Below are 16765 nucleotides of genomic sequence, written 5' to 3'. Positions count from 1 at the left end.
TTTCTAACAAGAAAGGGATAGAAATGGAGGGGAGAAATTTTGTGTTTGCAGTCACATTTGCATTAGAAATTGAAAGTCTGGTGATTAATAAACAGCTCTAATAAAGTCCTCCCAACCCAAAATCTAGCTACATTAAAAAAGACTACTTGTTTGACTCTCTCTGAATTACTGCTCTTAGAACAAGGCCACCTGGGAATAATGAACTGCTGATTTAATTTTTAATCGGCATTTAAAAGCCTTTTAAGTGGAGCTCATTTTCATTAGTTTAAATAAAGAACACCTCGAAAAGTGAAAGGTCATTAAACCTCTGGAAGTACATTCATGCCAAGACTTCAGCTAAACATAGGTCCTTTTAACAGGATGTCGAGGGATTTATTAAATATGATGTGAACAATTGCTCATTTCTGTAGTCAAACAGAGCCTCATAAAGGGATCTATTGTCTCATCAATGCCTTACACAGGAAATTGCTGTAAGATATTCTGAACCTGCCTGTGCAGTCTGAAAGCATCTTTGTAATGACCCCAGTGCGCAAGGTATTCCAAGCTCCGTTTCAGTGAGAGCTGAGAAGACTCTGCACCTCACAGGATTAGGAGTGATGAGTAGCAGTCAGGTTCACCACTTGTGAGAGAGTTGTACACACTTGATTGTGCATCCCTTTTCACTCTGCCTGGTTAACCCACACTTCATGGCTAGCTTTCCAAAGTAGACCTATTTTCCTTGCCTGAAGAACAGATTTAGATTATAAGGCTAACTTGCATACTCTTTAAGTTTTTAATAAAGCATTATCAAGCATAAATAAAGATGGATATGATCAAGGATTGGAAAGTCCATTCAGTAAACAGGGGGCTACCCTGAAAAGCATAAGGCTCAATTCCATCATTTCGTTCACAGTTTTCTTCCATTCTCAGAGCAGTCTGGTTTGTTTGTTGCATTTTTGTTTTATTTTTTAATGACTCTGTAAACATATGATAGAACATTACTTGTAACTTCAGGCTAGGAGCTTCAGCTCCCGTGATGCTCGTTTTCACAAGCAATCAGCAAAACAAATGACATTCAGGACACATTTAGCATTGTCTAGGACATTTAACATTGCAGCCAGAAAAAGCTACCAGATGCATGCTAACTGCATAATGCTACTTCTTTTTGGGGAATTCATACTGAGCATAAAAGGGTACATGCAATAAGAAGTCACACTACCCCATCTCTTATCAGCCATAAGGTCTAGGTGAGGAATACCAAAGAATAGCCACAGTCCCTGGAAAAAGAATTTTTTTTGAGAGAGAGAGAGAGAGAGAAAGAGGCAGGTTGGGCTCTACAGACACTTTCCAATGTCCTCAAAACTTTGTAGCAAGTCAGAACCAAGATAAATATTCCTAGTCCCCTCACTAACTGGAAGAAAAATTAATTTCAAACTCAAAAGCTTCCACTCCAGGAAAGATTTAAAATAGCAACTCCACCTCCTGAAGAGGTCAGGTTGGGATTCATCTGAATGTGCTAGTTCTTACCATGACAGTTCTTTCTGCTGATGTGTAACATGGACTAGGGATCCAACAGGGAGACGGTGAGCGTCCTAGAGCAAGCTCACTTCAGACTAAGGGCAGGGCACTCAATATCCCTCAATATTGTGCTCCACTCATCCGTTATCCACACATGACTCCTGTTGAGTTCAATAATTCTTGTGGCTTGTATCAAAAAGCTGAATTTGACCCCTCCATTCATAAATTCTACCCAAATCAGTCAGAATGTCAGGTTTGAGATAGTGCTTGGTACGCTGCATGTATGTGTGAAATAGACTTCAGAATCTTACTAATTTCTACATGACTTGAATGGAACAATCTCTGTGCCCAAGTTTTCTTGTCAGAAACATTAAATTCACTTCCCCACCCCAGCCTGTTAGATGGCTTAACTGTCTCTTTATGCAGAAGACAGGTCTAATGGAAATTAATTCCCCCTAATCACTAAGGATTTGAGATTGTAGATTTGCAAAATGAAATCATACACTGTTACTCAGGTTTTTCCTTTAAAGCAGCTTTATAGTGTTCCTTTCTTAAGAACAGATAAGCCTAGTGAGACTGGCATATGTTTTTAAGAACAGGGGAAAGTCACAGCTATACATGCCTATATGTGTGCCTCAAGCACATTGGTAGACTGATGCTTTGATAGATGTTAGAAAAGGTACTAATTCTCCTCAAAGGATCAAGCTGCCTTTAATTATTGTTAGTGATACAAAAGTATTTTTTTTTAATGCAGAAACAGTAAAAACTCCATATTTACATCTTCTTAGGCAGCGATGTCTTTCCAATCCTACCAGCATCTAGGCTGAAACATGGAGAACACTAGGGAAGACGGAACAGTTTCACTGCTTGATACTAGCAGTGCTGTTCTAATGGTTAGAGATTCTAATGCTCTGGTTCTTTATGCGTTTGTTGGCTTTTATCTATTTTTGGAAGAATGTACCATATATTTCCACCCAACAAATCACAATAAAATAGTTAAGTATATCACACCTAGGAAGTAATACAGGTCTTTGATCTTTTCCAGGACGTACTCAGGAACTGCCATGGCAGAAAGATAATACATAGCTGACTGCTTCCAAACAGGGGGGAAAGCCCCTCCCAGAAATAAAGAACCTCTGTTTTAGATTAAAACGAGGACTAAGTTTCCAAGGGCATGTGATCATTAATTTATAAAGGCCATGGCTTGCTTATCAGGTGACATTAATGGAATCACTGACCTGTATCAAAAGTTGTGGAAAGAACAAGCTTCTGTTCTTTGAAACAAATAGATTGGTGCTATGTCTTGGCCACACGGACTACTCTAGCGTGTTTTGACCTTTGAAGTGTCCATATAGAGCATAATGACACAAAATCTTTGGTGATATTCCCAGGAATCTCTGACTACAATGATGTTTCAATTACTGCAACTCTGGATGAAAAAAAATACTTTAAAAAACCTGATAATATGAATGACAAAACCTGTCCATTCCTGAGTAGTAATGCCACACATAAACTTTTTCTAGCTTTGAAAAGATGATCATTTGGAACTGAGGAATGACCCACACTTCTACTACCAGCCCCTCCTTTTGTATAGAAGCGGAAACCATATTTCTCCAGAAACCTGGGAAAATCCTCTAGTTATGCTTCATGAATCCTCTTGCATTACCATTAAGGAAGACTCTTTAAGGTATTTACAAAGAGTGATAAATACAAGGTTCACTCGGGAAAAGCAGCGAACATTTTGTCTAGATTGAATAAGTGGGATACTCTCTGGATGGAAGATTAAGAATGACAGTTTCTATTTTTAAGATGTGCTGTCCTTCCAACCAGTACCCAGTGCTGTGGTTGTTACAAAATATTCCAAATCCAGCCTTGTGCTTTCGCCACAGATTATCAGGAAGTGTATAAAAAACTCCACTCATCCCAAGGAGAAAATACAGTCTGTAAGATACGAGTCCAATGCTGCAACCACTTTGATGTAAAAATCGCCCATGTACTAACAGCTAGGCCCTACTTAGAGTAGTTACATGAATAATAGCTATTATATCAGCATGGAACAAATGTATTGATGTTTACAGGAGAGATTGTTTTATCAGCAGTTAAATTAATTTTAAACTCATTGTAACTAGAATAATAGAGAAATCTCCTGTTAAAATATGCCAACTTGGAGTTTATGACGTGAAAAAAAATCCATCCAGCATTGTCAGCTCTTTCTCTAAATTATTCTCTTTTAAAAAACACCTTTGTTTTTGTTTACTTTTGAATGGACAGGCTAGTCAACTGGAAAACCAAGTAAATGCTGTTTGAAAGTTTGCAGGGCTCATTTGTTAAAACTGACTGAACTGACTTTTGATACGCTTCCAAATTGTGTTTCTACACATTGAGAACAGTTTCAGAAACCAGAACCATGAGATTCATTCTATTTTATAAATTTTAGATAATTCCCAATGTATTCATTGGAGGATATGCAAGCCTTCAAAAGCCATCCTTCACCTATAAACTTTTGCATAAAGAGTCCAGTCAAATGCCTGTTTTTGAATTTGTACATTGCTGTAAACAGTCAAATGGAAAGCATTATAAGAAATATCAGTTATTTGCATAGTAAAATCAATGAGATATATCTGTTTAATGCCCTTAAGGTCCATTTATTTCATAGGCCTTCAAGCAAAACCAAACCCTTACCAGCTATTGTACTTAAAATTTTTTTCTCTGCCTCTTTGGATACAAGATAGTCATGAGATACAGAAATCTCAGCTAAAGATTATTTCAAACTAGGTAATTCCTAACATTAATTTATAAATATTAGTTAGGTACTTCACAATAGCCTCAGTGCATTTATTCGACTGGTTGACATTATGTGTACATTAGAATATTATCCAAGTTACAGAGTGGTTAAAGATTAACAATGAAAATGTCTCGGAAAACAAGTCTGACTTCATAAATGTCATGTAAGGATAGCTGCTCCTAAAACATCTCCATTAGTTAGTTCAAACCTTTTGAACTAAAACCTAAATGTAGCCCGAGTTAATTGCTCCTGTTACTCCATGAACAGGAACCAGGTGCCCTTTTATATTTTAAATTAAATATTCATGTATTTATTTCAATTTCTATTCAAGGTCTAATACTTTCACGTCAGACCTAAAAGAACATTTTGCCTCTTTAAAGCATAAATGACGTATATATTTAAACACAGCTGTCGTGGTTTTGTTGTGTTGTGGTTTACAAAAACCATAGCATAAATAGAAAAATCTTCACATACTCATAATAATCTTTTAATAATCTTTATTAAAATAAACAGACATGGTCTTCTTTGTGGTATGATCTTCATCAGTTTTACAGAAAGGTAAAGGATGGAGGAATTTCCTGTGAGTTTAGCAGTGCAAGCTTTCTGTACAGGGAACTTCCAACATGTTTGAACCAGAAACAAGAGCATGTGTTAGCCAATGGGAAGGATGGAAAGGAGGAAGGAGGCAGATGAGAGATAAAAACAAAGAAGAGTGGTAATGATGTGAAAATAAATTTTCCATGGTTTTTCTGACTCTTATGAATACTACTTTAATGTGCTTAAAAGGCAACACTTTGCCTTTTGTGAAACAGACTTGGAGGCTAGTTCTTAAATGTCGTGTTATAGCTGCCAAGCAACACTATCTGACATTTTTATTTGCTATTATTACTATGAGGTATCATCCCTGACATGACAATGTAATACAAATGCCATGTTCTATCAGCTTGATGTAATTTTTAAGTCTGTCCTATGCCACTTTGGTAGCAGATACAAAAGCAGTCAACAATGAAGGCAGGGATAACCTGGTGATGTGCTGACATTGTTGCTTTCTTTCCTGGGTGGTACACACCAACACTAGGGTTTATGTTTCTAAGCAAATTTCTGTAGCCAAGAAAATGAGGAATCCTCAGCAATTTTGCAGTCCTCCTTCCATTTCTAGGAAAGAAGAGTCATCATGGAAATGCAGATATTGAGTTAATGATTATGGAATTCCCTTGAACAATTTCACTGGAGCAGATAAGGGCTGCAGGAAAACAGGATGTGGAAATTAGATTAGAAACTGGCTAAAATGTAAAAAACATTTTCAGAAGCGATAGAAAACCGGTTGTTCCAAGTAGTTCTGATGAATGATTAGCTATTGTTTCAAAAAACAGTACTGTAATAAAGTTCAAGCAGTTTCCAGCTGAGAAATTAAAAAAAAAAAAATCAAAGCTCCTCTCGTGGCTCCTACAGAAACTTGCTCATTTTGAACCAAAACTAGGCACTGCTACTTTCCTTCTCTGCCATCAAAGCCTGACTGCAAATGCTTCATGGCTGAAGGGATACGTGAAGTTTTTAAAGGCTCAAGACTGTCTGGCAGTCGGGCTGTAAAAAGAAGCAAGTTCAAGTTATTCAGAAAATGATTTAGCTTGTCAGAACTCGCTGTCACTGATTCACGTCTATAGAGTGCGGTGACATACATCTCCAGTTTGTGCTACAGAAAACAGCCGCCTTTAAATAAGGAGACCCTATGGGAAGAGAAGAGAACTGGAAAATATCCCTGTAAATATCCCATTAATTAGTTTACAGAGTTAATGTTAAGGCGTTAAACCATGGGGAGGTGCAGAATCAGTGTAAGTGGAAACGCTGCGCAGTCACAACCTAATCATGACAGAAAGCAATCTGCACACAGCTGGCTTAGCATGGGGCGCCTGTGGGTGGAAACAGGAAAGGAGAGGTGCTGACATTTCTCAGTCCTCCTAATGAATTTTCTAGCTATATTAGAAATGCTAGAAAAAAGTCAGCAAAATAGACTCATCAAAGTGGTATCAACAAGGCAAACACACAGTATTTCTCTCTAAACATCCATGATTTGCGGATTTCCAGTAAACTAAATTCAGAGTTCCTACAAATCCTCACAACACAGAGGTCAGGCTCGCACGTTCACTGTCACAAGACTGGAAGCTGTGCGGGTTGAGCCTCCTGACCATCATCAGGAGCCTAAGGACTTCCACACTCCTTGCTCCTCAGTACAGCCTTGAAGAAGGCAGCCTGGAGTCTTTTAACAACTTTTAAGCAGACTGCCCAGAGTAGGAGAGGTCACAGTTTCCAAAAGTTTCTGAAATTCAAAGACAAATCTGTCTCCCAACCGCAGAATACTGACAACAATAACCATCTGCTAAGTAATCATATTCATGGCATTTCCCAATATACATATTGCTTGCATATTTTATTTTCAAGACATGCCTTGACCTGTCAAAAATTGAGGTAAACATGATCTACAGGGAAAAACTGGAGAGAACCATCCAGAGTCTTAATGGATTATGCTTAAATAGAAAAAAAAATACTCTTCCATTATTTTCTATTATTTACCCATTCACATAGTCATCTAGCAGTAGTGAATGCTCAAAAAGTCAGATCCTTTTTCCCTACTCAATCCCAGCTATGGGATACCCTGGGTTATTAATTTTAAGATATTAAATGAAACCATGAATTTTAAAATATTGAAAGAAATTTTTCTACAGAGAAAGAAACTTGTTCCTGCTCTAATAACTCCTGCCATTGGTTTATTTTTATGCTTCTAAGGTTTTTGAAAATTGATAGATTTACACTTATAAGTATATAGCAAGCAGATAATGTGTGCGTGTAACAACTGCCTGAAAGTTTTAATTAGTTTATTCATTGTTCTTATGATTAAGAAACTCCAGAGTCCATACAATCCCGAATATAAGAACATGTATTATGCAATGTGTCCAGGAGGAGACATGCTGGTCTTTTCTTTTACCGAGAAGCAGGCACAGATGATGAAGCTGTAACTGCGACAGGGCTGTCATTGTGGTTCAGCTGAAGGGCCTCTGTGTTCTTACAGGTTAAACAGTTATTTTTACCAGAACAGAGTTGTGAAAATGAGTGACATCATTGTTTTTTCTGTATTTTCCTGCAGGGATAACATAGCTGTCACTACAAATCCAGACAACCAGAAATAGAAAACAGTTTCTAACTATATCAGTTCAGCATTTCTTTATTACGAATGATCTACTGTGGCAGCACCAACTTAAGCAGTAGGCAAAGGAGAATAGAATTTTAAGGGAAATATTAAGTTTCTCACACATAACCTACTGTGCAGTCGCCTTGTCCACCTCCTAAAGGTTCTTTTCAAGGAAATGTATGGAGTACCTTACTGGTGATGGAATTCATTACATAGATTGCATTCCCATCGTCTTTCTCCTGGGTACCCCTTGATAGCTGGGGGTCAGATACACAATTTTTCTTTGGTTGAACATATTATTACAACGAAATAACAGTCATGGCCATGAAGAGCAGTAGGTTCACATAGTTCTCATGGCATTAAATTCAAGACCAGCCCTCAATGAAGTGCTGGAAACACTATAATATGTGGTCTACATGCCTGCCTGTGCTGTCCCCTATACCAGCATAACACCATGGTTCATATTACATGATGATCCTGTTCAAAAGGGAATCCTAGGTGCCATACCGCGGTGTACCATACCGTATTATTGTACGCAGTGCAAGTGCAGTGCCAGAACAGGAAGGAGCAGTCGGTGGGGACAGGTGGAAGTTTATTTTCAGTCCTCCTCTTACTTCACTTTCTTTGATTCTATTAGAATCCACCATCCACACAGCATGTATAACAGGTGGCACAACTAAAACTTCCTGCCCCTAGAACAAGTTTAAATGCCCTGACACATGTTATTTACCATATCTTCCTGAGCTGATTCAAGCAGCCACCATTCCTGGCTACCATTTCTGAGCTCATGACCATTACTGTTCCCAGTGCAGAGGCAACAGAAGGGACTCTGTGTCTGAATCTCTGCCTTCTATGCCCAAAAATTTGTTTTGCACTGGAGAGTTAAGACACAAGCACATAATCCTCATCCTGCTTTTCCTGCTACAAGCTCAGTAACCTCTGTCAGAAGGTCAAGTGGAGAATGGAGAAGTATCTTAAACTGTCCTAGGAAGATTTACCACTGTGGGCCCATCTGAGTCCAAAATCTGCCATGCTATGAATTCTGCAAACCATGCTGCCAGTGTTCTTCCTCTGGCCCTACCTCTAAACATAAAAAAAAAAGGCCTGTTCCTAGTATTGATGAGTGTGAAATTTAAATAGAACATGCTAGGTGATTCATCTTATCAAATGTTTCTTGTGTTAAAAACTTACTGCTCTCAGGTTTCACAGTGGCATACAGAATTCTTTTTCTACCTACTTAAAGATGGAGTTACTCTATTGTGTAAGTACTCTGAAAACACACAATGTCTTTGTTAAGAGAAGACAGTTGTGATGTATCTACGTTTTCAGGCTCGGAATACAAATTCTCTTTTGTCTTTTATCATTGTTCTTTGAGCTGAATTCTACCATATACTGCAGTTGTTCTCTTGTCAAATTACTAGATTGTGTGACAAAGTCATGATTTGGCACTTCAGACTCTGAGTAACCGTGAAAGAAAACCTAAATTAAATTAGAAGAGGAAGTGCTAAGTAAATACAGCCAGTGGCTGAGACTGTACTTCAACAGCCCTACCCTTTCCATCTAGTTAAGGAGGAAGCAGCTGGTTATTCCTAAAGCTCAATTTCAACAGCACAAATAAATCCACAAGCTGGACCTTTGTTTAGGCCACTTTTTGACAGTAATTAATTCTCAATAAAACACCTCAAGAGGATGAGAACTAATGAAAGGAACTGACTGTGTCAGAAAGTCTGTGTGAAAGAGAAAAGAAAGGGCTAGTAGTCCATTTAGAGAAAGGCTGGAGATGCACCTAAACCTGAAGAGGTGCAGTTATTTATTCTGAGGATTCTTTTCACAAATGATCTTATGAAGACTGGCTGCTTAAAAAAAGATTAAACAAATCTTCTTTGATCACAGCCCCGAACCTAGATCTGGATCAAACCATTTACCAGAAACATGAAATCTGGAGCAGAAGCACAAAACAGGAAGCTGTGAGGACTGATTCTTAAAAAAATATAAACAGCAAGGTAACAGAAATCGTAGAGACAAAATAAATTTTAAAATGTCCCTTCTCTAAGCTCACCCTGTCCATTTGCTTTTTTTCAGATTAAACATGCTTGGGAAGAGCCAGTCCTGTATCCACTATAAAATATCAATCCAGTTCTCAGGGCTAATTTTGAATGTGTCACAGTATACACAACTCTGCATGTTTCAGCCCAGCATTTGACGAAACCCTCGAATTTTTATGTCTTAATTTTTTCAAGAGTAATCCTTATAGGAAGGACTACCTTGACTACAGCCTGCCTAGCAAGCATAAACAGCATCTGATCTGCAAAAGAGGAAGGCCTGAGCAGTAGGGTCCAAAAGTGCAATTTTCATTCTTGGTCTATTTTATTTCCTCCATGAATGAACATTTATAAGTTTGCAATTACTCAATATCATCTTTAAATCAAGTACATTTACTTGCAGCTGTGACACTAATACTATTTATAGCTTTTGAAGCATTTATTTTTAGTGAATAAAAAATGTGATTGAAGTGTTTCAAGACAATAAAAATGTGCTATTAATAATGAATTGTGCTAAAAACATACCCTTCAGTGTTAGCTCTTGAGCATATCACTTAAAACGAGAATATCAAAGACACAGGCAATCTTCCAAGTTATCTACTGAGCCCTGTCCAAATGAGAAAGACTAGACCATTGTGTCATGAATTTTCCATTGTCTCCATTTTTATTCACTACTCTCTTTTCATCTCTAACTACTTGTTCAACTATATTCATTCAATTACTGAAATCCAGCTGGTTGAAATGTATCCAGTTGGGCTTTACTTTATCATCTTTTGAACTTCTTTTTTACAAAGGTCTTTAATGACTTTAACTGTTGTTCTTGCAAGTCTCTTTCACTCACACTAGATAATGCAAGGTTATCTTTGTGAAACCTGTCTACAAACTTGACTCAAGTTCAACTGTATGCAAACTTCCAGGATGGAAAAATGCATTGCTTATACAGTGAGAACACTCAGCATTCATTTGCTACCTTCTAATAGCATTTTGTATTAAATGCTTTTTAAAATGTCTTAAACAGAACCAGATGTTTACAGAAATTCTCTCTGATTGCTGTCCAAGTGAAACTATCTTCCTCCCTTTCTCCAAACTCCCTTTATCATTAAATAATGCATTGAAATGGAAGTACTGAGCATGCAATGATTGCCAGAATTAAACAGAGGGCAGATGGAAAGAAAATTGAATTAGTTGGGGTTTTATGGCTTTTTTTTTTTTTTTGTTATCCAGTTATATATCCTGTAGGATGTATTTTGATCCTGATTTATTTATCACGGTATCTTCATGGTCATTTAAACACAGGTTCAGTTCTTTACTTTTGTTTATACTCTGCAGTGACCAGTTTTCCATTTTCAATTGTGGGGCTGATGTGGGCAGGCTCAGGAGAGGAAGATAAATCACTCTTACACATTCCCATGATGCCCATTCCTGTGGAAACCAAGAGCTCCACTAGGACAAGTCTCCTAATTCCAGAGAACCAGTGCTGTTGTGGAGCTGTGCATTGTGGCAGATGATCCTGGGGAAAAAATGAGTTCAGGTGTCTACATCATCTGAAATGCATACAGCATTGGAGCACACAGTGGTGATTCAGATTGGATATAAGGAAAAAAAATTTACAATGAGGGTGGTGAGGCACTGGCACAGGTTACCCGGAGAGGTGGGGGATGCCCCATCCCTGGAAACATTCAAGGCCAGGTTGGATGGGGCTCTGAGCAACCTGGTCTGGTTGGAGATGTCCCTGCTCCTTGCAGGGGGGTTGGACCAGATGGCCTTTAAAGGTCCCTTCCAACCCAAACTATTCTAAGATTCTATGATTCTATATTACAGCCAGCAACTGAATCAAAGGGAAAGTTGTGTAATCAAACAAGGCTCCTTGTGCCTTTAGAGGTCTTTGGAGTTGGCCATGACATCAGCAAAAGTCTCCAAATATGCACCAATTTGATTTTTTTTAAAAAAGAAAGGAAAATAAAGGAGTTCATTTTCTTCAAATGCACTTCAAACTGCTCCTTTTCTTCTCCCTTCTGAGTAAAATCTCAACTGGATTCAATATAAGCTCCATAAAGAGGCTTAACCACTGAATTCCTGTTGAAAGAATGTGATTAGCTTATGTAAATGTCAATGATCTCTACTTTTCTAACATTCAATTAGAAATATTCTGTAGAAAATCCTTAATTATGGACCTGCTTCAGCTCAATAAATTCTGCCAATGTTTGCCTGAAGTGTTCAGTTGTTGTGGATGCCCAGAAAGTACTGGGAAAGAGCATAAGAGGGAAGTAAGCATGCCATTTCATCCAAACTTAATGTGACTTCAGAGCCTAACAGCAAGGTAGAGTGTTTGAATGAAGACATTTATTCCACGTTCTCCATCTATACATACACATGTGTGTGTAAGTGCACAAAGAATATACGCATTCTCTTCTCAGCTGGTTTGACCATGGTATTTTAACATGAGCGCAGACTACAGCCCACAGGTCTTTACAAGCCTCTGGCACCCACTCTTTCTTTGCTATGTATGCCAGAATGCTGATAGGAAACCACTTAGATTACCTAATATTAGTCTGTGTACAGTGCAGACTACAGTGTAACTCATGGACTTGGCATCAACCTGCGTAGCCCTTGCTTTCATCACAATAGCAACAATACAGTCCAGCAGCAATTCTGTAACTCAGCAGCAGCAATGACAGGCTCATAGGAGCAACCAGGAAAAACAAGAAGTGACTGAAACCAACATTCCTCTGCTTCCCATTTCCTCTGAGGAGACCCATAACTCATCTTGACCACCTTTTTTCTTCATAGTTCCATAATCAGTAGTGTTGGGACTCAGCTCAGACCAATGGCCTGATGCAGCTTGGAGGCAGATAGCAGAAGAGAGTGACAAAAGCAGAAACATTGGCAAAGGTTTTTTTCAAAATCTGATCTCTTTCTTTAGATTGATTCTTTTTTCAGCTTTGACTAATGTGGAACCATATCAGTTCCCCAGTGGAGAGATCACTGAAATCTGTCAGTGGGAGTGTTGACTGCTTCTGGTACACGCTCGGCAGTAATGATATTTATCTAGTACAGGTACAAATAGAGAGAAATGCTGCTGGACCAGTGTTCTTAGAACCTCAGATTCCAGGTTTAAGCAGTACTTTATGCCACTACCTCTTCCCTGCCCTGCTCCCACCAAACAAAATGGAAATTCCGCCTTTAATCTCACTATATGCAAGATCAGTCTCTCCACTTAACTGTGTTACTCAACAAATTCGCTGCCTACAACCCCATGAACTTCAGCGGGGATCACACAGAGAATACTTGCAATATAGGGCCTGTTACCTATAATCAGTGCCGGGCAACACGGAGCAATTGCCCTCATTAAGACTGCAGCTCACAAAAGGAAAGTAACATCCTAAACTTCAAGAAGCTGAGGTATCACAGTGGTGCGTGCAGAATAAGAGCAGAGAGAAGAAATCCCTTTGAACAGAGCCCTGCTGCAGCAATTACCCATCTGACAGGCATGTTACTTCATTAAGCAGGAAATACATCAAGGCTATTATCCTCTGAGTTCTACATCATAATTGAAATAGCTGCAGAGGTATTTCTTTTGCTGTCTGATATATCTGCTTTTATATCTGCTGACAGGAATTCAGCTGGAATTAATAGCTGTAAATGTAGAATGTATAAAAGAAGCGTAGCTCCACACAGTGCGCTAATTTTTTCATTACTCTTTGAGCACCTTAAGGATAAATGACATTGAACACTCAGATTCTGAAATGTGTTAAACATCCCTGAAACTCTCACAGGCATCGCTGATTTCACTAATAACAAGTTATGCTAATTGCCCTGTGCACAATGAGGGCCAGGTGTCTCTGTACAGAAGGTTGCAAACATTCAATGGTACTGAGGCACCTCACTCTCTTCGGTCATAGTGCTTCTCAAAATCTGGTTTTAGCCCATGGAATCCACCCCTTCAGCATGCCAGAGCCAAACGTTGTAATGAAGACTGGGTTTAATTTTATTTTTATTAAAGCCATGTCAAAATTAGAATCAGTATTTATGTATATTTGAACATACTTGGAAAAGATCAGTAAAGTTTTATCCTATATATATAAAAAAATCTCTGTAAATTACATTTTAAAACTTCTGGTTCTGCAGACAGATGACATTATTTATTTATTTTCTTGAAGTCTTAGCTGCTCACATGATAAATCTCTTTGCTTTCTTCTTTACTTTTCCCGCCCTCCCTCCCTCCCACTCTCCTTTTCCTCCCACAAATCATAATCTTGTTGATCTTAAACATTTTTCTCTGCTGTCTTACATCCCTACTATATACACTTCTTAATTACATATTGTTTGTTCCAATCTACCAAAAGCTTAACTAGTATCTCAAACTGGTCAAAAAACACTGTAGAAAAAAAAAATTATCTATTGAAAAAAATCCAAACATCCAGACCTATGACATGTGTGTGCCTGTAAACAAGCACCTAAAATATATTCCACGAAATATATTATCTGAACTATGACACAGTTGACTGCAAAATACTTGGAAGTACAAATGTTTTCTAGAAATATAGCTGACTGTGAGAATACAAAAACCTCAAAGATTTTCAGAATCAACAAAAGGCTTCTGCACAGCTTTTCTTCCTCATACAAAACACAGTATTTAATATGGTCCTCTATCACACAAAGTCTTGTGTTCTGTAAAAGGGACTAGTTGTGCTCAGTGTTCACGAAACCTGCTACTCTCATGAGACCTGTAACCAGAGTAAGATAATTATATGGAAATATGAGTAGTTTCCGTGAACTGGAAGTTGTCAGTGTTCACTATGGCTTTGGTATAAACAAGGTTCTGTGTGGACAGAAGCACAGTCACTAAAGGACCTCCTTGAAGAACAGCTCTTCTTGGTGCATAATTGAGGAGAATATTTATGTTCAAATGTGGAAAACCCATGTTTTATTGAAGAATTTGTATACATCAAACTATGGTTTCTCAGATCATTTCTAACAGATGATAAATATTTAGAAAGGAAAGTGTGCTTGTAAGCACTCTGAGAAACAATACTGCAAGGCATAGCAGGGCTTGAATGAATTAGGTGCTCACGTGTACAGTCCTCTGGGCTGAATTTTAATACCCTTACACAACATTTTAACTTCAATGAGACCATTCCAGTGATTTTAAGGATTGTCTTCCTCTGTGATGCATGGAAAATTCTGATTTCTGCAGCATCTGTTTAGCTTCATCCTTACAAAGAGATTTTTCCCTGTAATTTCCCCTTTTTACTCCATTTCAAGAACAGCAAGTTCCATGAAACCTACATTTAAAAAATACAGTAATTGTCTATCAGCCCACCATGATTTTTAAAGAACTACTTTGTCCTATTCTTCTAAAAAGATTCATGTTCTTTATGAGCAGAACATCTGGAACAATTTGCCTAAAACAGGGATGTAATCCCTAATGGCAACAACTCTCATCCCAAACAGTCTGATAAAGATCACTGTTAATAGGTTCACTAAGCTCAATTCTGCTCTCATTTTAAAATTGTAAAAAGCAATGGGTACTGCAATTAAATGGTATTGTGACACAGGCCACAAAAGGTTGGGTTTTTTTTCTCAAGACAGATTATAAATACTGTGAAAATTATTCAAATACAAATGTTTCCCAGATGAGTCAAGCAGGCAGAACAACTCCCACTTTGCTTAGTGGGCAGTAGAGAAGACTTCGCCAATTCCTACAATACTCCACAAGTTTTTGCTTTTTTTCAAAACTGTTACTGAAGTTTAGTTTCTTCTCCTTTCATTCCTCTTTCACCTCCACCCTGGAACAGCTGTATGTGACAAATTAGTCCTTGAAAGACAGTAACACTGAAAATATGATGGAAAATAATTTCCCCTGGGAGTGTAAAGTATTTGTGTTAAATGAAATGAAAAATCAACTTAAACATTCATACGAATGCCCAAGGAGAAATATTTAGCCATTGTGATAATTTCTACCTTTTCCTTCCCCACCAAGGAATAGAATAAGATATTTCCATTAAAATAATGTTATGTATGAATTACACTTTGCCCCTGGGGAATAGAGGAAATCACAGCTTTTATACTTTGTAATTTACAGGGACTTGACACTTGTTTTGGGATGCACTAGGCTTACTACAACAGTGCTGAGTACTAAGTGTTTCCAGAATATAAAATGTGGCATTTAGAGAAGGAGATCTGCACTGAACATACAGGCACCATTCCAGCCATTTCAAGGACTCTGTGCCTCAGTAACACACAGAAAATGCTGAGGCATTTGTTCAAAGTGCAAGCACGAGTTCACAGAAGGACTGGAGCCATTCCCATACCCTAAGGTCTTTCTGAGCATTTGCTAATACTTGGCTTCTGGCAAGTCTGTCTAATGGTTCTTAATCAACGGTCAGAAATCCAGTTAAAACCAATTCACATGGATGCCACCTGGCCCGACAGATTGACCACGAATCATGGAGTGGATGAGAAAATAAAACGTTCACATCTTGTACTACATAGAAAGGTGCAGTCCTCAACCCCAGATGCAACAGCAGCCTCTCTTAGACACAGTTTCAGTTGTATTGAAGCAGCCCAAGATACAGTCCCAAGTAGCCTTTATGAAGCCATGTTTCTTAGGCTATTTAGCAAGTGAGACATGTCTGGACACTTTGTGGCTCCACAAAGCCAGCTGCAACAAGGCTGAGAGCAAACTACTTTAGATGTAGCACCAAAGGGAAAACTCACATTTCAGTAAATTTAATTTTCTGGCTATTGTAATATTCACTGCATGTACTCAGTTATTACAAAAGCCAGGATTATGATGGCACTGAGGTAGCTCAAGTACAGAGAGACTAGGTGAGGTGGTAACAGAACTGTTCCACAGAGATATCAGCAACATGGACAGTGGGATAGAGTGCACCCTCAGCATGTTTGTCGACAACACCAAACTGTGTGGTGTGGTCGACATGCTGGAGGGAAGGGATGCCATCCAGAGGGACCTTGACAGGCTGGAGAGGTGGGTCTGGGAAAACCTCATGGAGTTCAACAAGGCTAAGTGCAAGGTCCTGCACGTGTGTTGGGGCAATCCCAAGCACAAATTCAGGCTGGGTGGAAAATGGATTGAGAGCAGCTCTGAGGAGAAGGACTTGGGGGTACTGGTGGATGAGAAGCTCAACATGAACCAGCAAAGTGCACTTGCAGCCCGGAAAGCCAACCATGTCCTGGGCTGCATCAAAAGAAGTGTGGCCAGGAGGTCAAGGGAGGTGAGTCTCCCCCTCT

Source organism: Chlamydotis macqueenii, chromosome 7 (genome assembly GCF_036417535.1).
Source record: "Chlamydotis macqueenii isolate bChlMac1 chromosome 7, bChlMac1.mat, whole genome shotgun sequence".
NCBI classification, from domain to species: domain Eukaryota; kingdom Metazoa; phylum Chordata; class Aves; order Otidiformes; family Otididae; genus Chlamydotis; species Chlamydotis macqueenii.
This window is presented reverse-complemented; position numbering follows the sequence as displayed.